Raw genomic sequence first — 26,377 nt, 5'->3', positions numbered from 1 at the left:
GGGAGAAACAGGCTCCCCACTGAGCAGAGAGCCCGATGCGGGGCTCGATCCCAGGACTCTGAGATCATGACCTAAGCCAAAGGCAAAGGCTTAAACCACTGAGCCACCCAGGCACCCCATCACTGAGCATCTTTAACTGACATCTATCAATTCATGTCCGTTCAAGTAAATACAAATTTGAATGGCTCTCATAGATACATATCAAAATCTATGCCATAACATCGGAGACTGTATCTTCATTTGAAATGCCCACATGACAATTCTATAAAATCAACTGTATATTTGGTCACATACATCAATAAGAATTTCTAATAATCTTCCAAATATTTAAAAATAAGTGTACCATATTCTCTTTTCATAATATAATGGAACCACAAATTAATAATAAGAAAAAAACCATCATGACTTAGGAAATAAACACATGTGCATAACTTTTAAACACTTGAAATTGTGTAAATAAGGATGTAAAAATTAGAAGTCATAAATATCTAACATAATCATAAACAAACACTATATATATCAGTATAAGTAGGATACAGCTAAAGCTATGTTCAGTGTTTACTAATTTAAAATATTCTAAATCCTAACAAGTGTGGCAGATATTGTTATTTCCTAACCAACAGCTCCCTACCCCCTAATTACTTACTGGCAGAAATTACTTTCCACACTTTAGGCTTAAAATAGCAAGTGCTTTGTTGGATAAAGTTGAATTTGCATGTGGAGCTAGGAGCTGTTCTAGCTACCTGTAAAACATGAGTGGTGACAACTTTAATATGGTAAGAATGGTAGAATAGAAAGATAGAAAATATAGGGTGGCACTTTAAGATATCATTGAGCTGCTAAACCAGCTGTGGAAATTACCCTGCCTGCAAACTTCTTGTTATATGAGATAATAAATGTCCTTATTGTTTCAACCACATTTGTAAGGATATTCTCTTTCAACAGAAAGTGATACTACAAGCAAGGATGAAAATAAATGAATTAAGCATGCAATTTAAAAGTTAGAGAGTGATAAAATAAATATAAGGAAAGGAAATGGAGAGAACAGAAAAAGAGCAACATAACTTAAGGTTTAGTAAAACTTAAAAGAAAGAGATATAAAAAACAAATTGAAAATTGGTTATTTGAGGGAGAATAGAGCAAAAAAATGATATAATCAACTAATTTAAAAAATAAAGTACAAATACATGCATTTAAAAGTGAAAATTGGTAAAAAAATAAAAATATTAAAAATGAAAATGGGGAAAATAACAGTTGAGAAAAAAGAAGAGGCCATCTTCCTCAAATATTTATAAAGAAGCAGAAAGTATGGATTTATTGATTATTTTAAGATATTAATAATAATAACCTTTATCTCAGAAATAGACAATCTAAGCATTCCAATTCCATTGAGTAAATTGAGAATGCTTTTGAAGAATTACTCTCAAAAAGGTACTAATCCTTGGTAATTTCAAAGAAAATTGCTAGCAAGCCTTCAGGTAGTATGAACCCAATGGTTTTTAAACTGTAAAGAGCGTAGAGAACAGGGACAGTTCCAAATTCTTTTTACCAAATTAGGATAATTTACATACCTATTGTTCCTTACTCTTGTTTAATTCAATGGAATTGGCTAATGCTAATATAACACTGCAAAGTAATTATTTATGAATATGTTTCCTAATATTTATTAGTGATGAGATGAAACATAATTCTTACTGTATGTGTACAAATGATTTTCAAAAAATTCAAGACCAATCTAATTTTGAAAAGGATAAAATATTTTTATAGAATAGGAGCATAGGGATATTTTAATGTGACTATAAAAAGCCAACTTATTTTTACCCATTAAATACTATAGGAAATTTAATTTAGGAACATGAAAAATATCTCTATTATCACCATCATTATTTTGCATTATTATTGTAGTATTAGCCAATGGAATAAAGCAAGCAAAAGGAATAAGGGAATACATAAACTAATGAAGAGTAGAAAATGTTTTAATATTTGGGTAATATGTTCATATGGCTGAAGGCAAAAGAAAACAGGCTTAATGTCTATTAGAATAATCACAATTATAAAATGGTTATAAAATTAATGAAGTCAGGGATCAGCAAATTTTTTTCTTTTTTTTCAAATTTTTATTTAAATTCCAGTTAGGTAACATATAATATAGCACTTTTTTTCCTAAAGGACTATACAGTAAATATATTTGGCTTTCTGGACCATATAATCAATTTCATCATTCAGCTTTGTTTTTTAGCATGGAAGGAACCATAGACAATATATAGATAAATGGGCATGGATGTTTTCTAATAAAACTTTAGTTACAAAAACAGCCAGAGGGCTGGATATAGCCTGAGAGCCTTAGTTTGCTGACCTGTGAATTAATGGATAACAATTAAAATTGCTCCTAGATTTGCATAGTATCCTGTTAGAATATGTAATGAAGTAAAGCAATACCACTTACAGTAAGAAAAAAGAGCAAATTACAGTTAAGAAATGTGAAAGATTTATGTGAAAAAACCTTAAAACTCAATTGAATTAAGACTATTAGAAGTTTAAGATTGCTTTTAGCCTTGAAGACTAACTCATATAAGTTTACCATTTCTTCCCAAGTTAATCTAGAAATTTATGATCCTAATAAATAACACAATTATTTGCATATATTTAACTTCATGTAAAAAAAACACAACAGGGGCGCCTGGTGGCTCAGTGGGTTAAAGCCTTTGCCTTCAGCTCAGGTCATGACCCCGGGGTCCTGGGATCTAGCCCCCCACATTGGGCTCTCTGCTCAGTGGGGAGCCTGCTTTCTCTGCATTCTCTGCCTGCCTCTCTGCCTACTTGTGATCTCTGTCAAGTAAATAAATAAAATATTTTTAAAAAATAAAAACACAATAAAGCTAAATGAATTGTAGATAGTCAACTGTATTCATATCAATAAATGAATGGATAGGCAGATCAAAGAAACTAGTGAGTCCAGAAAATTTCCAAAATACAAAAATTTAGCATGTATTAAATGTAGTGTTTCATGCCAAGTAAATAATCCAAAAAAGATTTGAGAATAGACAGATAAAAAACAAAACATATTTTAAAAATAACTATTTTATAATTTTATGTTGAGAAAGAACTTTTTTAAAAAGCTGAAAATCTAGAAGCTCTAAAACAGTTGCCAAACCTGATTAAATAACCAAAACACCATGATGATGATGGTGGTGACGAATAGCAGCCAAGTACTTAATATGTGCTAAGCATTTTTCTAAACATTTAATCCTTCTTAATCATTTAATCCTTTGGAAGAATCTGTGATACTAGTCCTACCCCTATTTTGTAGATAGGGATCTGGCACAAAGAGATCAGCAAGTGGAGGCATTAAATTATCTTCTAAGACAAAATAGGACATGCACAGTATCAAAATACAAGTAAAACACACAAAAAGCATTAGTTAGAAATATGGTGAAGGACTTATTTTATTGACATTTGATGAATTCTTTCATATTAATAGAAAACTCAAAACAGTAAATAATAGATCAACGTAGTAATATGCAATTTACAGAAAAAATAATAGCATTTGAACAGGTCCTTTAGAAAAATCAAATCCTGAATAAAAGAATGAAGAATAAAAATTGGAGACACAGTTTTTTGTTTATATTGACACATATCTGAAGATTTATAATTCATTGTTCATATTTTGAAAAAAAAGGGAAAGAAGGAAACATTTTGCATGCAATTTGGCAGTATCATATTTTAAAAAATGCACATATTTTTAATGTGGTCTTTTCATTTATGTAACCTACACATATATTTATAAATATGACTGGAACATACCATGTAACAGTATGTAAAGTGTTTGTCATTTCAGTATTGTTAATTACGGGTAAAATCCTGGAATGGACCTAAAGGTTTTATAGTCATACTCTGCCTTAAAAAATTGTAATAGCACAATTGTAATATTAGTTGTTAAATCAGATTCTTGTTCTTATATGGTGATATTGAAACGTATAAAACACTTTCAAAGAAAATGTAAAACTATACACACAGGCACATATAAAGAGTATGTATAATGCTCATTTAAATAAAAGTGTTTTGAAAGATAAGGATGTATGCTTAGACTGTTTCTGGGTGGTTGACAAGAAACTTAGTAACAGCTTCCTGTGAGGAAAGGGAGTATAGGTTTATATATGCAATGTATTAGGGGTTTTATTTTAATCATTGTTTTTTTATATAAAAATAACTTTAAAAGATATTAAAGGTTACTTGTGTGAATTTATGCATTTTAAAAAATACTTTTGAAACAAAGAAACTGTTATAAAATATGGGTGTGCCTTAATATGCTGTTTGACAATTTGTTTCCTGTAGAGGTAAATCCATGGCAAGTTGAAACTTTTCTTGGTAAATAGCAACATTAGGACAACATCACAAAACACTGAGCTTCTTTTAATGAATCTGAGAACAATTATTTGCCTGCACAGGATTTTATTATTAATTTTTAAATCAATTGTAAGGCATTAGATTGCCATGATTCACTCTCCCTTTTTCTTTCACTATTTTCCTTCTTTTACTGTCAGCTAAAAATGAAATACCATATGCATGTTTAACAAACACATGATGAACACAGAAGATTTTTATTTAAATGCAGGGCTGAATAATACTGCTTTGTGTTGAACTTAGATTTAATTCTAGCTCTTTACTGTGTAATAACATTTCTAGCAGTTACTACAGTTGTAATAGATCTAGACTCTGCCTGAGGTAATATGTTTTTTCATAGCAAAAACCTTAGTGTAATTAGGTATAGAAGTTTATGGGAGAAGTTTATGAAAAGTTTATTTTTCTGTTCTTTTGGGTTTGAGTGGTAGCTAAATTTTAAAATGACAAATTTAAGAGAAAAAGTTAACAATGAGTAGAGGAGATGATGCATTGTAATCTCTAATATAGATGCAAGTAATATGTTTCCATCCTCTATTAGTGTGGCTGTTGAAGAAGGCCATCTTTGTAAAAAAAAAAAAAAGTAAGGGGGATCCTTTAAACTGGTCATTAGTATAGTGATTAGGGGATATTTGGTAAATATTAATATATGCCTTTCCTTGGGATGACAGCATGCATTTAATATACTTGTTCTTTTATATCAGATTGTTCTGCAGAGGTCCAGTACTTAATTCTTCACAGCAAAAAGGGAAAGACCCTTACTGTGCAGAAATTTACATTTATGGCTACAGATAATATATGATCATGTGGCTATAAGCTAACTCATCAGCTAATACATATATGCAATATCAACCCATTGCTAGGATAAAATTACTTTATGGAAGATGAAATATTGGGCCCTTGGTTAAAAGTATTATCTGCAAAAACATAAAGTAGATTTCCATCAGTAAAAACAAGGAAAAGTTATTGAGAGCCTCAATTATGAGGCAGGCATATCTGACCAAGCTTTATTATTAATAACTTACGAACAAAGGACATGAGGGAATGTTTGTAGAAAAAGAAGGAAATGATATCTTGCCTTTTCTATTTGTCCTGTTCCTGTACTACTAAATATTAGTTTTAATTTCAGAGAAAATGAATATATGAAGAAATATGTATTCATTCTATACGTGTTTTATAAAAGAGAATAAAGCTATGATAATAGGACACCCCCATGGGGGAAAAAAAATCAACGACAATGGATAAGGTAAATATGGTTGTTGGACCTTTGTCTTTAGTCTGTTGTCAACATAAATTCTTTATAATCTGTGAGAAACTTAACTTTTCCTGGTCTCAGTTTCTTTGATTCATATATTAATTGGAGGAATTGTCTTAAAATTCAATTTTAAACCTTTTACAGGTCTAATATTGTAAGATGCTCCTTGTAATCATTTGTTTATGTCTACAAAACCTAAAAGGTATAACAGAAGGAAAAAAAAATCTATTAGTCTGCCATAAAATGTGAAGAATGGTGAATATGTCATCCAAAGGACTGGGTGAATGTTCCTTCTTCCTTGCATATTTCAGTACATCTAGCTGGGCTTCCCTCCTTTTTCTCTCTCTGGTTCCCTCTGTCCTGTCTTCTCTCACCCATCAGGATCAAAGTTCTTTATAAGTGTGACGAGGCTCCCAAGGTACTGGATTATAGTCCTGGCTGTTTCCAGAAAGGGAAAAATAGATTCTAACTCTGTATTTCTCAAGGGGTTTTAGATATTTTAAGTTTTTCAAAGCAGACAAACCGAACGCTCTTTTGCTAATACTGACAACTATTCATAACATAATTGCAAAGCATTATTTTATTTTACGACTACCTCTTCATGCCTTTTTTTCCCCTAAGGATACCATGTCCCTCTAGAGGTTAAAGAAAAGATCTTCAACAGAGAAGGTGAACTAGAAAGAAAATTCCATGCTGTCAAAGCGAATTTCATAGAGGGTTCACCATATTTCTTAACTGCTCACTATAGTTTGAAAAGTCCTATATGGGAACAGCAACATAAATCTTGAAAACAAGTGTCTAACAAGTGTGTGCCTGCAAGAAGTTTGCACTCTAATAAGAAGGATATGGCATGGTTAAGCAAAAATAGTAAGATAACTAAATGAAGTATGTACCAAAAAGGAGGAACAAAGCACCGTTAAACTCCAAGGTTAGTAAGATCACAGTGGCTTCTATAAACATCATTTCACTCATCAGGGAAGAATATTTAGGTTTCCAGCTCCTTATGTAGATCTTAGAAGTTTCTCAAGAGCTAAAAATACCCCTTTTATCTTCTCCCATTCCGTGGGTTGCCTTTTTGTTTTCTTGACTGTTTCCTTTGCTGTGCAGAAGCTTTTGATCTTGATGAAGTCCCAAAAGTTCATTTTCACTTTTGTTTCCTTTGCCTTTGGAGACATATCTTGAAAGAAGTTGCTGTGGCTGATATCGAAGAGGTTACTGCCTATGTTCTCCTCTAGGATTCTGATGGATTACTGTCTCACGTTGAGGTCTTTTATCCATTTCGAGTTTATCTTTGTGTTTGATATCCAGGATCTATAAAGAACTCCTCAAACTCAACACACGCAAAACATATCATATCATATCATATCAAAAAATGGGCAGAAGAGGGGCGCCTGGGTGGCTCAGTGGATTAAGCCGCTGCCTTCGGCTCAGGTCATGATCTCAGGGTCCTGGGATCGAGCCCCACATCAGGCTCTCTGCTCCGTGGGGAGCCTGCTTCCTCCTCTCTCTCTGCCTGCCTCTCTGCCTACTTGTGATCTCTCTCTCTGTCAAATAAATAAATAAAATCTTTAAAAAAAATGGGCAGAAGATATGAACAGACACTTCTCCAAAGAAGACATACAAATGGCTATCAGACACATGAAAAAATGCTCATCATCACTAGCCATCAGGGAGATTCAAATTAAAACCACATTGAGATATCACCTTACACCAGCTAGAATGGCCAAAATTAGCAAGAAAGGAAACAACGTGTGTTGGAGAGGTTGTAGAGAAAGGGGAACCCTCTTCCACTGTTGGTGGGAATGCAAGTTGGTGCAGCCACTTTGGAGAACAGTGTGGAGATTCCTCAAGAAATTAAAAATAGGGCTTCTCTATGACCCTGCAATTGCACTGCTGGGTATTTACCCCAAAGATACAGATGTAGTGAAAAGAAGGGCCATCTGTACCCCAATGTTTATTGCAGCAATGGCTACGGTCGCCAAACTGTGGAAAGAACCAAGATGCCCTTCAATGGATGAATGGATAAGGAAGATGTGGTACATATACACAATGGAGTATTATGCCTCCATCAGAAAGGATGAATACCCAACTTTTGTAGCAACATGGACGGGACTGGAAGAGATTATGCTGAGCGAAATAAGTCAAGCAGAGAGAGTCAATTATCATATGGTTTCACTTATTTGTGGAGCATAACAAAGAACATGGAGGGCATGGGGAGATGGAGAGGACAAGGGAGTTGAGGGAAATTGGAAGGGGAAATGAACCATGAGAGACTATGGACTCTGAAAAACAACCTGAGGGTTTTGAAGGGGTGGGAGTGGGAGGTTGGGGAACCAGGTGGTGGTAATAGAGAGGGCACGTATTGCATGGAGCACTGGGTGTGGTGCAAAAACAATGAATACTGTTACACTGAGAATAAAGAGAAAAAAGAAAAAATATACCGCTTTTAATTATTTCATTTCCTTAAGCACTTGGTAACATCTCCCATGTAAAAGATGGAGTGAATCGATTAAAACTTGCAACTACAGTGTACTTATTGCACTGTGAAGGAGTGGAAGGTTTGTGGGATTGTTACTTCTCACTTATTTTGTGTTGAAAGGATGTCCATGGCTCAGGCTTTTACGCCAAGCCACATCCGCACAAATCAAGTTAAAATTAAACGCTCAAATTCAATGTCCATAACTCCCTCCCCCTCTCCCAACCCCACCTCCCCCCAGCAACCCCCAGTTTGTTTTGTCATGGAAAACAACTCCTGGAATATACTTTAATAAAAATGTTTTATATTGAGAAAAATTTCTGTCAGAAACTAAATTAGATATGTAAAATACTAAGAACACTGGATATATCAGCATTTGTATGTAGAGCTTGATGATGGTGACATATTATTTAGTTTGTGAGGATTCTTTTTTTATAGAGTGAGAGAGTACTTGTATTAATCTCTGCTAAAGTCTAAGCACTTCCTTAAGATATTATTCCCCTAGGGAAACATATTTTATTAAAAGAACATTCCAAGATATAATTTAATGAATAAGGGCAAATAATGATGAGAGAATAAGTTTATATGTGTTTACCAAAATTTTAAGTAAAAATTCACTTAAATCAGTTCAGCAAATATTTATTTCACATCTACTATATAGAACATTCTAAGCTAGATGCTATGCTTATTAAAAAGAAGTAGATAAAATGTCAAAGCAATCCCATACATACTGGTGAGAAAAACTTATTAAAATTTCAAATTTAACTTCATTTCATTTATGTTGCTTTGCTGTAGGATATGCTACCAATTTCCTCGTGTCTTATTTATTTTTGTGTTGCTGGAGTTGTTAAGGAGTAGAATAACATATATGCACCATTATTTTTCTTTGTTATTTTTCTTTCTTAGTATTTTTAAAATAGTAGCTTCATAGCAATTTTCAGAAGAAATTTTGATCATAAAAAAGAGAAGACTAATGTGTGGTAGTGTTTTATATACACACCTCACAAATTTCAATACTTATATAATTTCTTTCTCAGATTGTTATTTTTGTTAATGCACCTCTTAGCAAACCATAGAAATTTACCTCATGACTCAAATTCTCTGTTCTTTGCAGAAGCCTAGCATGGATACCCTTTCAGATTAGTGATTCCATTGTTTTAAATATTTGATGTTAAAGAATGTTTCCTGCTGACCAAATAACTCACTTACAAACACTGGAAGGGAAAAAATGGAAAATACAAGCTGAGGGAAGCAAATTGTTCTTAAAATGCAATAGCCGACTGAGTTAAACTGAGTCAATTACAGATCTCATCTTCCATTGAAATTTGGTTTTCAGCAAAGAGACAATAATGTTGTGATGATTTAATATTTACATGGGATTCCTACTTATCGAACATGGAAAATAGAAAAATATGACAATTATCAAGAAATACATGTTAAAATTTTAACTCTCTGGGTTAACTGACTGTGTCATAGTGAAACTTTGTAGTGACAGTAGGGCTAGAAGAAAACTTGAAGGTTATCTTTTGAATGCAGCATAAATAAGTGGGCAGATGTCTTAATTGTGGTGCAGTTGGCCTACTCTTTCACAAACTAAACTTCTTTGCCCATTTGGACATGAGCAATGACCCACTTTTCTCAATTCTACTAGTATTGTATACTAACTCATGAAAGTGAAAGGTAATCTATGTACTGTGAGAGGAAATAATGCAGTTGAAATGATATATGATATTTAGCAGTCACTGTTACATATTTTCCCTTATATATTGTGGAGTTAAATATGTCTTCTGATAGATGATTTTATGTAGATTCTGATATTTAACCCCTGTAGATGACAGAAAGGCAAGCCTAGTTTGAAAACGCACACATATTCCTTTTGACACATCTTAACTTAACATTTTTTAAGTTTTTATTTATTTTTATTTTTTTTATAAACATATAATGTATTTTTATCCCCAAGGGTACAGGTCTGTGAATCGCCAGGTTTATACACTTCACAGCACTCACCATAGCACATACCCTCCCCAATGTCCATAGCCTCACTCCCCCTCTCCCAACCCCTCAGCAACCCTCAGTTTGTTTTGTGAGATTAAGAGTCACTTATGGTTTGTCTCCCTCCCAATCCCATCTTGTTTCATTTATTCTTCTCCTACCCCCCTAACCCCCCATGTTGCATCTCCACATCCTCATATCAAGGAGATCATATGATAGTTGTCTTTCTCCGATTGACTTTAATTTAACATTTTTAAAGATTCATTTATTTATTTGAGAGAGAGAGAGAGAACAGGGAGGGGAGGGGCCAAGGGAGAGGGAGAAAGAGAATCTTTAAGCAGAGTTCCCACACAGGCTCAGTCTCAGGACGCTGAGATCATGACCTGAGCCCAAACCAAGTTGGGTGCTTAACTGGCTGAGCCACCCAGGCACTCCTTAATTTAACATTTTAAATGTGCATTTGAACACGTCTTCCCTTAACTGGACTCATTATGAGGATGGCATAAATTTACTGTTTCTTATAAAACTTTCAGAGAAAGATCTGGAGCCTGAATCTTAAGCACTGTTGCCTGTGTCTTCTTTTTGTGAAATTGTTCACCATTTGATCTTTGCATTGATATTAAACTCAATATGGGTATCTTTCTTGGGCTATTCACTACTATATTCATTCTCCAGGGCACATTTGATACATTTTTTGTTTCATTCTTCTCTCTATTCATTTATACGCATATGACTTTAATACATAAATTCATTAATAAATACATGTTGAGTACCTATCTTGTGCTGGATACTTTGCTGTTATGGACAAACATGACTATCTTGTAATGGATATCCAGAAACTTAGAATATTTCAACTCTTGAATACTTTGTTCCTCTCAGTATAAAGCATAGCTTACTAGTTAGAGATTTAAATAGCAGGAACATGTTGTAGCAATTTGAGGCTTACTTTGTCTCAGATGGACTAGGCTGTTCTGAAGTAACAAAATATCCCCAGTTCTCCGAAGCTAATGATGATGATAAAATTCATTTCTTGTTTATTCTACACATCTGTAATGAGTCACTGGGGAAGGACAGAGGAAGTGTTTTCTCTTTATGGTAGTTGTGCATGGATCAAGCAGACAAAGCAGCCACCATGTGGAATATTGCTGGTCATAAGCAAAGAGGTGAAATGGATCTATGGATGGCAGCACATGAGCAATGAGCCAGCTGTAGTGACAAATATTACCTCTGCTCACAACTGAACAGCTGAATCTAGTGACACAGCTCCTGTCCAGCCATACAGAGACCAGGAAGTTCAGTCCTACCATGTACACAAATGGAAGAATACCCAGATGTATTTGGCCTCTTTCTTCAGACAGAATACATCTGTGTATCCTTGGTTTATTTGGAAATAAACCAAATGTGTCTTTTAGTCAAAGCCTCAGTTTCAATGTCCATGATCACACAGCGTCTTCTGTCACAGAGACTGACATGTGGTTGTGTGTCTTACATAGGTTTCTGTTGTGGCAGAATTTATAAACAAAAACAAACACAAGTTATCTCCCCATTCACTTCCAGCATATACAACAAGGGAGCAAGTTCAGTGTAACTCAGTAAACACTTCTATTTGGGAAAAGAAAGAAGAGAGATGTGTAAAGTGGTTAGCAATACTGAAATGTTACTGGGCAAATATCTGAATTGATTAGACTGCAGTTTTTTTCCTAGTAGGTATTCGCTGGCTGTTGGTTTTTAAAACCCCTTTCTGTGTCCTGTGGTAGGCTTTTACTTTCTTATTAATAGCTTTTTCCATATTTGAAATAAGATTTGAGGCTAAGCCCTTCTTGAGGGCAGTACAGCTTTCTTATCCTACTTTGTTTATTTCAAAGCTTAGAATCTTCATTATTGCTTTGTATATCAAAGAATTATAAAGATTTTTATTACAAGTTTATGGTTTCTTTCTATTCTATTCCAGCTCTTCCCTGTATAAACATACACACACAAAGAATTACATGAAGTATTCTTTACTCACCTTTGTGTAATGTTTTTGAAAAAACTACTAAGCCCTCCTCCCACTACATATTTTTCTTCAACTTTTTATTTTAAAGTAATTTATATTTACAGAGAAGTTGCAAAATTATATAGAGTTCACATATATCTTTCATCCAGCTCCCCATAATATTAACATTTTACATAACAACAGTATAGTTATCAAAATCAGGAAATTAACAATATTAACTAGATTACAGACGTAATTCAAACTTCCTCACTTTTCCCACCAATGTCTTTCTTCTTTTGCAGGATCCCATGTTGTATTGAGTGTCACATCTTCTTAGTCTCCCTTGATCTATGACAGTTTTTCATTCTTTTTTTTTCTCTCATGACCTTGACACTTTTGAAGAATACTGGCCAGGTAGTCTGTAGAATGTTTCTTGTCTCATGTTTTCTCATGATTAGATTGAAGTTACTTATTTTTGGCAAGAATATCACAGAAATATTATCCATAGTTTTTTTAAGATTTATTTATTTATTTATTTGACAGAGAGAGAGAGAGAGAGAGAGATCACAAGTAGACAGAGAGGCAGGCAGAGAGAGAGGCGGAAGCAGGTCCCTGCTGAGCAGAGAGCCCCTGAGACCATGACCTAAGCTGAAGGCAGAGGCTTCACCCACTGAACCACCCAAGCACCCTGATCCATAGTTATTTTTGAGGTCTATCTGTTTCTCTCTCTGTCCTAATTGCAGGCACCTCACTGTAGCAGTTTTCTTCCTGTCTGCCACCTAGTCCTAAACCTAATGTCTCATATTTGATGTTTTCATTGTAGCAGTACCCCTTTCCTAAGACTCAGTTTTATGTAAGACAGAATGGACTAGGTTGTGTTAAAGAAACAACAACTTGTGTGTCTCAGTGCTTTAAGAAACACAGGCTCATCGGGGCACCTGGGTGGCTCAGTGGGTTAAAGCCTCTGCCTTCAGCTCAGGTCATGATCCCAGGGTCCTGGGATCGAGCCCCACATCGGGCTCTCTGCTCTGCGGAGAGCCTGCTTCCTCCTCTCTCTCTCTCTCTGCCTGCCTCTCTGCCTACTTGTGATTTCTGTCTGTGAAATAAATAAATAAAATCTTTAAAAAAAAAGAAAAAAGAAACACAGGCTCATCTCTCACCTGTACTACATGGCAATCACAGGTTGGCAGAGAAGCTGTGTTCATGTAGTGTCTCAGGTATTCAGGCTGATGAAGCAGCTATCAGTTTCAATGTTTCTGGTTATCCCAGCTGAGAGTATGTTACATCAGCAATTAAATGTGCCATCCTTGAAATGACACATCATGCTATTGCTCTCAGCTCCCTATTTTGGCCTAACCATGAGGTCACCAAGAAGTGCATTCCTACCATGTGCTTGGAAGGGGAGACCAGAAATATTTGAAAAACAACATCAACGATGACCATATCCCTACTACAATACTTTATAGATTTTAAATTATTTTACAAAATTATTTTCTGATATTACACTTCATGCATAATGGAAAAATCTGGAAAGAGCAAAATAGCATAAAGGATAAACATCAAATTATTCCCAATTCAACCCTCAGAAATTATACATGAATGCTTATGTTTGTTCCCTTGCATTTGCTTTTCTGTGTGTGTGTACGTATATGCATATGTATAATGGGGATCACACTTCAGAAACATTTATATACTACTATATTTCACTTACTGTAAAAATTTTGCCATTTTAACACAAATTCTTTGGAATGATTTACTAAATAACTGTAATATTTCATTACATGTATGCAAAGACAAGTTATTTATATTTTTGTTAGATTTTTAAAATATTTTGCTATTTTGAAACTGCTATGATATAATCTATCTAAAACACTCTCCCCGTTTTTCTACATATTAGCATAGCATATGAAAGCTGGACAGATTGCCACGAGATTTTGGAGGTTTATATGTGGTGCTTGGTTTATTATTATTATTCTTGGGTATATGCTATCATGAATAAATAAACCTCTTGCTGCAGCACACCTTATAGCACATAGAGTGTTCTTACCTGCAAAGCAATTTCATCCAAATTCCAATACATCACCAGCCTGCAGATGAGTTTTAAGCCATCTATTTTTTTATAAAGATTTTATTTATTTGACAGACAGAGATCATAAGTAGGCAGGGAGCCAGGCAGAGAGAGAGAGGAGGAAGCAGGCTCCCTGCTGAGCAGAGAGCCCAACATGGAGCTCGATCCCAGGACCCTGACTGAGATCATGACCCGAGCTGAACGCAGATGCTTAACCCACTGAGCCACCCAGGCACCCCTTAAACCATCTTTTAAATAATAAATATTTTGCTGTTATTCTTTTTGGGGTTTCCAAGCATATCTATGAATTATGTCTTTCTGTTATTTAAAAACTATACTGTGGCAGCCATGAGAATAAGCCTCTCAGATCTCTGACTACAGGGATTATAATCGACAGAGGTCCCCAGTTATTGCCTTCTGAAATCCATCATGGTATTGGTACCAAGGCCACACTTCCCATGAGCTGCTCCCTGTCAATGACTGAATATGGAGAAAACTAAACCAGCACCATTTGGGAAACACAGGGTTCCTCTGACAGCTGATTTGGGCTCAAGGACTCAACTTTGCCATAACTTTCCTTAGAATCACAGTCTAATGTATTTCCTGCCCAAATTTATCTCCTTTTAATTTTCTCTCCCATGGGATTTTGACCTGCCTCACAGTGTGACCCCTCACCCAGTCCCCTGTAGCTGTCTCCCATTTTTCCTTCATAGGTGTTTCCCCCAGTAAATCTCGTGGACATCTAATCCCATTTTGGCATGTTTCTCAAAGGACCCAAACTAATGTATGCATTTTTTTTTCTTATTATTTTCTTTGCATTAGAAAGCATGCTACTTTTGGTTTTTTTAGGTTTATTGTTGTTGTTTTTCTTGTTTCATATTTTAATGGACAGTATTTGAAATATTTGTCATGGGCTGTTTGGTGGTCAGGGCAAAATGTGCAGTATCACAAGGAATAGATTAAGGAACAAGTTTTATTGGGGAAATTTATAAGGCAAGCATACTCAAGAAAAGGCATAAATGTCCTGATATTCCTACCATTCCACAAGAGGTATGCCAGGGTCAAGTGGAGAAATATTGCCTGCTTCTTGCTTTTCCTTTTTAGGTGGTTCCTATGAGAACAAACTCATCAGCGTGGGAACAGATTATTGTGGTACCAAGGGCATTAGGGTTGTCTGGAAAAGCTAGCTGTCCTACCTCTGGAGACACTGAGGCTCATAACAGTTGTCTTGTCCCTCCAAGGACACTCATCTTGGAGAAGTTGAGTGAAAATACATCTCTTCCTCTGAGAGAAGAGAGTACCTCAGATCCCAGCCAACTCACTGTCTAACAAACTGAAGTGAGCTCGTAGGATCACATTTGGACACTTTTGCTCATTGCCCCTCCCCCATTTTGAAATGTTATTTACCAAGTAGTTCAAGGTTATTTATCATCATACAGAGGCGATTCACAGACCTGTACCCCTGGGGATAAAAATACATAAAATTCTTTTTAAAGAGCATTTTATATTTATTTATTTTTAAATATATTTTCAGTGTTAATATTCATAAAATTCTTAATATTAAGCTATTCTTTCATTCCTGATATAGTTCTTTTTTTTCAGTAGATAAATCATTTAATGAACAATTGGATTTGTTTTCGTGAAATCAGGTATTCTTATTTTAATTTACTTGAGGTTAGACTGTCATGGAACCATGGTTTTATGTAGATGTGTGTATATGTGTGTGCACATGAATTTATGCACGTCTATTACCTTTGTCAATTATTGACAGACTAACTGTGCTACATTCAAAAGTAAATTGCTCGAGGGGGTACCTGGGTGGCTCAGTTGGTTAAACGTCTGACTCTTAATTTCTGGTCAGGTCATGATCTCAGGGTCCTGGCATCAAGCCCTGGTGTTAGGCTCCATGCTCAGTGGGGAGTCTGAGATTTTACTCCCTCTTCCTCTTTCTCTTCCCCCACTTTGTCTCTTTCTCTCTTTTAAGTAAATAAATAAATCTTAAAAAAATAAATGCTTGAGCTCCTGGGTGGCTCAGTGGGTTAAGCTGCTGCCTTCGGCTCAGGTCATGATCTCAGGGTCCTGGGATCGAGTCCCACGTCGGCCTCTCTGCTCCGCAGCGAGCCTGCTTCCCTCTCTCTCTCTGCCTGCCTCTCCATCTGCTTGTGATCTCTCTCTGTCAAATAAATAAATAAAATCTTTAAAAAAATAAAATAAATGCTTGGCTTTCCATTATTTTCCATAAGACTAAATGGTTTAAGACTCTTCACTATAGAGAACAAACTGAGGGTTGCTGAAGGGGATGTCGGGGGGATGGGCTAAATGGGTGATGGGGATTAAGGAGAGCACTTGTGATGAGCACTGGGTGTTATATGTAAGTGATGAATCACTAAATTCTACTCTTGAAACCAGTATTACACTATATGTTAACTAACTAGAATTTAAATAAAAAGTTGGAACAAAGAAACTAAATATTTTTTGTACTAGAGTTATCATAACAGAAAACATATAATCTTTACTTAGAACCAATTTGAAAACTTTGGTGTATATGTTTCTTTTATGCTAATTTGTTTGTTCAGTTTTGGTCTACTTATGTCCATTTAGATGATTTATATTTTCCATAATTATTTTTTTTCAGATTGTAGAATGTATGTATTCTGTCTCTATATTTTTAAACAGTTTTATAGTGTTTTCTTTTTTGTTTCAAATTTTATTTATCAGTGTTTTCTATCATTATTTAATTTGTCAATACTTTATGCATGAAATATTTTAAGAAAATAAGTGTTCTATATGTTGTATTGTAATTGATTTTCCATTTCTAATTTGTTAATTTTTGATTTAAATGTTCTGGGCTTTCTAATGTTTTTCTCCAGTTAATTTTTTCCTCCAAAAATCAAACATTTATTTTACTTAAATTATTTTTCTCAGGGCGCTTGGGTGGCTCAGTTGGTTAAGGGTCTGCCTTCAGCTCAGGGTCATGATCCCAGGGTACTGGGATTGAGCCCCACGTGGGGATCCCTGCTCAACAGAGAGCCTGCTTTTCCCTCTCCCTCTACCTGCCACTCTACCTACTTGTGTTCTCCTATCTCTCTGTCAAATAAATAAATGAAATATTTAAAATAAATAAATAAATAAATAAATAGATTTTCTCTAAGGAACATATTTGACCTATTAGCCTTTTCTCAATGAGTAGTGTGCCTTTACCAACTTTTCTATGTTTTAGTAAGTAATCATCCTATTTTATACATTATCTACAGTTATATTTTCTTAGGCTTTTGTAATTTATTTATTTTAAACATAATGAATAACGTATGCTTGTTGTAACAAATGAAGTAATACAAAGATTTATAAAGAAATTTGATATCTTCTCTACTCCAGATTACCAATGTTGTAAGTTTCTTTAATATCCTTTGTGTTTCTGTAGATATATTCAAATATACATAAATGCATGACTACTTCCCGTCATTGATGTGTTTCCTAAATTAATATTAAAGCTGGAAGTCAGACTTTTCAGAAAGATAAACAGGGACCTCCATGACATCTGCTCTCTCTCTAGTCTCATCATCACCCACTCTTCATCTGCAGATCATCAGATACTACTAATCACTTTCAATCCTAGATTATTTCTTGCTCGTCTAGAACTCCTTACCTAAATTTATGTTTTTATTTCTGCCTTGAATATCCTTTCCTTTTCTCTTTCCGACTAATTTTTACACATCCTTAATAGCCAGCTTAGAAAGCACTACTTCTGTAAACTTCACCCCATTCCTACCCAATCCAGTTCTAAGCTATTTTTTTCCTTTGCAGCTGTGTAGAATAGCATCTATGGTCCTGTTTCTGCAGTATCTGACAGCCTAGAAAGTGTTTCCTGAGTTTCACTGACTCCTCAAATTCTCATCATGCATCTCTCCTTTGTTATTTTGAATAGCAAAAGTCTGTAGCCCATACAACAAAATTTAACACTTAGAAATAAGTAATAAAGTATATGAAACACATATACATATATATTTATTTGTAAATTAGGTATTGCAGATAGAGATAACAGATACCAATTTAGACTTAAGTTTCCAAATATCTAAATAGGGAATATAGGAGTAATCATGAGTATATGTTAAATGACAGATGTATTTTCTTTACCTCACAGGGAAGAGATAACTTTACATGATTTTATTCTCTTTTTATATCATGTGCAATGAAGTTTTTAATGGCTAAGTCATAAGAAAGGACATAGATACTTTCTACAGAACAGAGTAGACTTTTCTGCCTCTGAATGAAAACTATCCATTAATCAATACAATGATAATTTATATTCAGCTCTGTCTTAAGAAAAAGGTAATGTTCAGAATGATTTAAGAAATAGAAGTTTCGTTTTGGAAAAATATACATGTATGAGAAAGAGAGAAAATTTTTATGTGGATATATATTTCTTTTTTAATTGTTTCTATAGGCATAAAAAGAATAAGCATCAAGGAAAAAAGATTGGAAAAGTAGATAACCATATATTACATATGTATGTATTCATTTATTGCCTTATAAATCATAATACAGAATTGAGGAAAATACTGTAGGGTTTATAACATTCAACAAAGCTGATAAAATGGCTTAAAGACTCAAACAAAGTTAAAAGGCCCTTTAAAAAGTTAGACAAATTTACATTAAGTTAGTAATTTTTAAGCTTGGGGAAATATTGGAAGAGACTAACTTGAATGAAAATATTATTTATCTCTAGAAATATAATCCGGAATCAGAGCACTGTCACTTCCCAAATTGGGCAAATTATCTGAGCCTCAGTTTCTTTCACTAAAAAGTAACATCAAATGGCATGCTTATTTTTCAGATTTATTTGAAATAAAGAAAAAGTCCAACAATAGTGCAAATTAATATATAATCTGATTCTCAAAGGGTAAGGGGAGGAATTAAAATCCAGAGCACCAAAACCACCCACTGCCATCCATATTTAAACTGTACTTGTAAGTCATTTTTATTTATTGTATTTTCAGGTAATTGGTGAATTACAAATCTCTATAGAAATGATAATTATTATCCCATAGGATACTAACAGTATTATTATCTAACATGTTTAAGGAAAAACTTTTGGTTAATCAAATCAGTCTAAATTACTGGGGATATTAAAACAGAGGCTTGAAAGGTTTATTTTGTCTACAGTGGTCAAATTGGTTTTTATTTTTTTCCTTAAACATAGTATTTGTATACCTGTTAATGATAATGATACCTTACATTTTGTAGTGAGCAGCTTGAGCATAACAAAGGAAATTTAAAATTTCTAGAAGGCGAAATGGGAAAAGAATATGAATGATTTTCCAAAAAATGGAAATCAGTAATTCAAACATATCCCTTTGCATACTTGAATATGATGAACACCATGATTCTTGTTCATCTCTGTTGTCTAGAATATAGCCTGGTACATAGTAAATGCTTAATAAATATTGGATGAATGAACTTTGTATTGGATTCTAAAGGAGAAGGAAAATCACAAGGAGTAAAATTATTTAAATTAAGAATGAATCAGGGGGCACCTGGGTGGCTCAGTGGGTTAAAGTCTCTGCTTTCAGCTCAGGTCATGATCCCAGGGTCCTGGGATCGAGCCCCACGTCGGGCTCTCTGCTCCGTGGAGAGCCTGCTTCCTCCTCTCTCTCTGCCTGCCTCTCTGCCTAGTTGTGATTTCTCTCTGTCGAATAAACAAAATATTAAAAAAAAAGAAAAAATTAAAAAAAAAAAAGAACGAATCAGTTCCCCCAACCATGAGCAATGCATTGCTTTGTGTTTCCCACTAAAGGTTTGGTAGGATTAATACATTATGAAATATGTATATTCTTTTGTGGAAGACTTGCACCATAGCTTCACTTGGGTAAGCAGTTTTGTGATTTGAATATAAATATAAAATATCAGTGGACTCTGGGGCAATTCATTTAATCAGTCTACTTGGTTTCCTCAGTAATAAGATCAGGAGTTTGGGTTGGATACTCCTTCAGTTCTAGCATTCTAAAATTCTATAATTCTGAGTTCTACTTAAACAAAACAGGTTTATTAGTTAACCTGGCTTTTATGGCTATAAATGAGAAAACATATACCCAGTTCACAGTATCAACAGTATATAAGAAAAAATAATTTATTTGGTGTATCTTTTGTGGTTCGTTTTGCCCTCTATCTTCCAGAATGCATACATATTTTCTTAGTATTTTATTTTTTCTTCCAACTATACAAGCAAAAAAACATGGCGATGACTTTCTTTTTTTTTTTAAAGGAGCCTTCTAGTTTTTTTTTTTTTTTAAGATTTTATTTATTTATTTGACAGGCAGAGATCACAAGTAGGCAGAGAGGCAGGCAGAGAGCAAGAGAGAGAGGATGAAGCAGACTCCCCGATGAGCAGAGAGCCCGATGTGGGGCTCGATCCCAGGACCCTGGGATCATGACCTGAGCCGAAGGCAGAGGCTTTAACCACTGAGCCACCCAGGTGCCCCTAGTTTTTTGTTTTTTTTTTTTAAGATTTTATTTATTTACTTGACAGAAAGAGATCACAAGTAGGCAGAGAGGCAGGCAGAGAGAGAGAGGGAAGCAGGCCCACTGCTGAGCAGAGAGCCGGATGCGGAACTCGATCCCAGGACCCTGAGATCATGACCTGAGCGGAAGGCAGCGGCTTAACCCACTGAGCCACCCAGGCACCCTGGCGATGACTTTCTTAATGGGTGTAAAAATGACTTCTTGTAGGAGACTTAAAAGTTATAACAATAAGGGGAATTTCTGTTTCTAAATTCAGTGTCTGTTATGGTTCCCAAAGGATTGAGAAGTGTTTTTAAAACATTGTGCAAGTTCGTGTTCATGACTAATTGCTATGAAGAATATTATGCTCATACATTATCAGTATTTATAATACAGAAAATCTAAATTGAAGTTCAACAGTAACCATCTCTCATTTTTAATTGCAAAAAATATAACCTATTAAATTTGCTGAAGCACAGTTTCTATGGAACAATTTCTCTGAGTTTTATCTCAAATGTTGCATGGCACGAAAGAACAGTATTATCTGCTCCTCACACAGTCAACAAATCTAGTGTTGTGCTAGTTTCAAAAATTTACACGTATGATGGAAGGAGAAATTTATAGAAAATTAGAGAAAAAGGGAAACTTTTATTTTAATGAAAATAATAAGTGCCTAATAATTTGAGATTTTTTTCCTCACCTATGTATCACAAAAGAAATTAGAGGGGAATTGTTCTGTTTATTTAAAATGACATTTGGCAGGCCCATAAACCTTATTGGGATGTGTATTAGTTAAATTCCTTAAAATAATTCACTTCTGGGATAACAGCAAGTAAGAGATTTCAGCCCCCAAAAGTAATTTTTCATGGCAAATAACTGAAGCAAGGATTTGGAAGGAAGGTGCCATCTGAACTCAAGTTATAGCACTGATAATTTCAAGCCCGAGGGAAGCTGATTATAGTGTTTGTTCATCTTAGAAGACAGGGAAATCCTAGGTAACGGGGGAGAAAAAAAAATGTAGGTTGAAAATCTAATTGACTATTCATGCTTAAAATAAATAACACAAATAACAAAAACACAAAAGAGGCTTCTTTTTATTATCACACAATTACATGTTTTAAAATCTGAATTTGGACCTTTTGAAGTAACAGAATTTACTTGAAGAAATTCTAAGTACCTCTATCACTATAGTAAGTCTCAGTGTATACATGGGCAGAGTCAAAAGTCCTGGCATAAAGCTGCTGAAAGTAGCTAATTAAATTGTTGCATGGCTTGACAAATATGATGAAACATGGAGCTGCATATCTACAAGAATAAAGTGGTTCATTTTCATGTCTTTTTTTTTAAACTAGGTATGAGAGAATAATGTCTTTTTTTAACAGAAATTGTGAAAAAATTTCAAAAACATGGAAAATGGAATGCTGGAAAAAAAACTGAATGACATTTGACTACCTTCCACCTCTCTCTTCTCCATTTTACAGATCTGGAAACTGAGGGTCTGGAAGGATAAATGACCAGGCCAAAGGTTTCTGTTAGCCCATCTCAGGGCTGGAATTTAATTTTATGACACTCTGTCCTTGGTTTTCTCTCCTCACTATATTGATTACAGTATTCACTTTTCCTTTTTCCCCCTTGTACATTTTATGTGACTTTTTTCTCTTCATTGCTTAATAGGGAGCAAGATTAATCAACGAAGCATGCATATTTTGTTTCCCAGACAATTCCCAGCTGCTATGACTGTCTCCAGGATGTCAAGGTTTTATGAGTCCTGAGAGAGGAACGGGTGAAGGCCAGATGGCAGGACCTTCTCTTTTGTCCTGCAGCCTGATATTATCACTTGCTATGGGATTCCCATGCCTTGGGATCCATCTGATGCCTTGGACTGACTTTTCTTATCTGATAACTTTCTGCTCTAATTTCTACCACTTAACATTAGTATATAAAGTATTCCTGAAGTGAAGTGTGGCCCAGCTGTGTAGTCTGCAGATCAAAGATGACATTCTGGCCCTTCACCTTATTTCTGATCCATCATCATACATGGTCCTGGGATGACACATGGTTCTGTAACGTAGTTGTTAAAAGTTGAAGCTCTGGGTTCAAAGCTAGCAGTATGCTTTTGAGGGAATAACTTGAGAGCTCTGTGCTTGTTTCCTTATCATCCAAAGAAGATAATAATAAGACATAAGTGATAGAATTGTTGGGGGAAGAAAATGGGAATTTATTTGAAGCATTTAGCATTATGCCTGACAAAGAACAGTGCTTGATAAGTTATGATAATTACTATTAATGTGATGGCTTTCCACTATACATATAATAATTGCCACCACCATCTACTACCCTCTTTGAGTGAGTTTATGGAAATCTGCTTTGTAGAGAAAGGATGGATTTTTGAGTTAAACTTATAGGCATTTAAAATATCAACTATAAAAACTAGTAAGTATACATTCTGAATAAGTGAATAAGTTCACTCATTCACAGCCCTAGTACTTCTCATCTTTGAAATAGGGATTGTATCAGAATTGCTTTAAAAAATGTAATGAGAGCTGATGGTCAGTGATGGAGAGAAAGAAAGAGAGAGATTGTGTATTTCTTTCAAGTGGTGATATGGAAGTAAGCCTTATGGAAAATGTGCACAGGCTGTGGGGAGGGGTGGGTTGAACAGGGAATTCAGAATCCTGTATGGTTCTTAAAGAAATAATTTAATTCTGGGCATATTTGTTTATTTGGTAGTACTTCAGTAAATTTTGTAGGCATGACACAGTAATTAAATTGCCCAAATGAAGAATAAAATAAGACATTGGTCTCATATCTAAGTAAGACATGTTAAACAGAATTCATGGCAGTTTGCAGCTCGTTGTGAGTATGGCTTGTGTGTTAAAGAGCCCAGAGGTCTTTGGAAATTTGAATTCTCATAGCTAATAAAGAACAAAAATGAAAATGATAATGTTGCAGTTTCAGAAGACTAGGCTTTGGATTATTTTATAATTATGATGCTATGGATTTCTCTTACTAAAATACCAACAATTCACCAAGCCAGTAAAGCCTAAGAAGTTGGTGGCTTGCCAGCTATGGTGAGTGCATCATTTTATTTGCTCCTGTGGGTGCAGAAGAGTTCGAGGGTTTCTGAAGCAAAAACAGAGGAAAGGAGGCTTATTTCAATAATATAATCCAGAAGTGATATCGAGAGGAAAACAAAAAACTTACCTGGTGTTTAGGGCTTATCTGTCTATGGTTCAATATGCTCTCATGTATAAAGGCCCTCTCCAGAAGTACAGCTCCCAGAAGATGCTGGAAATGACACCATCAGTGATTACACCTATCCTATGTTTGTTTCTTCAAAACAGAAATATTTCTCCAGTGGAGAGTATGTCAAGTCCTTTACTGCGATTTAACTTTTATTAACTGACTTTTCCCCCAGAGCTAAAGAAAGGGGCTAACAGAAGAGAAGCAAAGAAAAAAAGAAAGGGGGTGTGGTAGATTATATTATTGTTCAGAAATATTTACTTACTCTTGCTTCTCCCTACTCAAGGGGTGGAATATCTTTTCCTATCCTTTGATTTTTGGGTTTGTTGATGTGGCTTTCATTGGCCAGCAGAATGCAGTAAAAGTAAAATTTTGCTTGGTCTGAGACTTGGTCTTAAAGAGCTTTGTAGGGTTGTTTGTCTGCTTGCTTGCTTTTAGTCTTGTGCTTCTGCTATTGCCATGAGGATATTTCTGAGCTAGGCTATCATTTCAACAAATAGAGAGTTACATGGAGCAGAGCTGTTCCAGCTACGCCCAGCCTAAATCAGGTAATCTCTAACTTACCCATTGATGCATAGAAAAATAAATGCATGGTGTTATATGTAACCAAGATTTTGTTTTTGTTACAATGTGTCATAGCAATATGTAACTGATACATTAGGGCATGCTGAAAACCAGTTTTGCCTACTTCACAATTTCTTAAGTTGTTTTCCCTTCACCTGAGGCTTGAAGAAACATGTTGAAGGGAATATAGTGTAGGCATAACTCTACTAAAATCTTTATGCATTTTCTGGGCTTAACTAAAGCATCCACAGTTATGTTTTCTCTCTCTCTTTCTCTCTCTTTTTTTTTTTTTTCTTGAGAGGGAGAGAGGTGGTGGGGAGGGGTAGAAAAATAGGAATAGAGAAATCTTAAGCATGTTCCACGCCCAGCATGGAGCCCAATGCAGGGCTCCATCTCAGGACCCTGAGATCATGCTGAGCCAAAATCAAGAGTTGGATGCTCAATCACCTGAGCCACCCGGGCACCCCATGGTTTTTTCTTGAAATATATCAAATTTTTTCCTTAAAAATTGTTGTTTTTTAGTTCCCTTTGTTGTTTTGAATCTACACTCTTTCACAAATAATATTCTAAACAAAAAAATGATCAGTGAAGGGTATTTTACTTGTCTATTTTGCTCTGATTTCCTTGAATCTTCTCATGTGGATTTATATAAACTGACTCTTTGCCTAGGATTGTCTATTCATATCACACATCCTTAGTCTTAATATTTTTTCTTTAATTTATTGTTACTATTTTGTATTGTGTTCAGGAGAAGAATAATTGGAGCTTTTAAAAAGTGTATGAGATTAGGGCGCCTGGGTGGCTCAGTGGGTTAAAGCCTCTGCCTTCATCTCAGGTCATGATCTCAGTGTCCTGGGATCGAGCCCCGTGTCGGGCTCTCTGCTCAAACAGGGAGCCTGCTTCCTCCTCTCTCTCTCTCTCTCTCTGCCTGCCTCTCTGTCTACTTGTGATCTCTGTCTGTCAAATAAATAAATAAAAATCTTTAAAAAAAGTGTATGAGATAAAATTAAAGTATATTCATCTTTATTTTGATCCTTTTGGACATGCTCTTTCACTACTTGTCAAACAACAGAAAATTAGACACACTGTGAGGGCATGTCCAAATTCTTTTTAATCTCTGTAAACATACATCAGTTGCAGAGTGAACCTATTCAATCAGAACTATAGATTAAATGTTAGTTCACTCCTTTTCTCTTTATTCAGGCGAATCCTGCTGTAGTTTTGTAAAAGGAGATCTGAAAATTCAGTCACTTAATAAGTTATGAAAAAGTTTCAAGGATGCCTGGGTGGCTCAGTCAGTTAAGCATCTGACTTTGGCTCATTTCATGATCGTGGGGTCTTAGGATCGAGTCTTGTATTGGGCTCTTAGCTCAGCAGGTTTCCTGCTTTTCCCTCTTTCTGCCACTCTCCCTGCCTCTGTCTCTGACAAATAAATAAATAATTTTTTTTTTAAAAATGCATAAGTATTTTGAGTGGAATACCTCCATGGAAAAAAACAGAACTGGCATAAGTTTTTTCTTTTTTTTTTTTCTTTTGTACATACCTTTGGTATTTGTGTGTTTATGTAAAAATTGACCCACACCGTTATTTTTTAAAACATTATTTTCTCTTATTCAGGACTCCTCCTTTCATAGTATTGTTATAACTTGACAGTTATGAGTGGTCCAGTCGTGATCCTCTTTTACTACCTACTAGTGATAGCATTAGAGAACCTTTATGCACCATCAAAGTCTTTCCTACCCTCACTTTTAATTTTGATCCAAACTTCATCAGTTCATTCTCTACCAGTAAAGTGATATTTTAAAATTCAAATCAGATTAATTTATTTTTTTGCTTAAACTCTTCAATCATTTCTAGTTACATTTGGAATAAAATCTTATGTCTTAAATGTGCTACTAAATCTTC

Source organism: Meles meles, chromosome X (genome assembly GCF_922984935.1).
Source record: "Meles meles chromosome X, mMelMel3.1 paternal haplotype, whole genome shotgun sequence".
NCBI lineage: Eukaryota > Metazoa > Chordata > Mammalia > Carnivora > Mustelidae > Meles > Meles meles.
Note: the sequence above shows the minus strand (reverse complement) of the source record.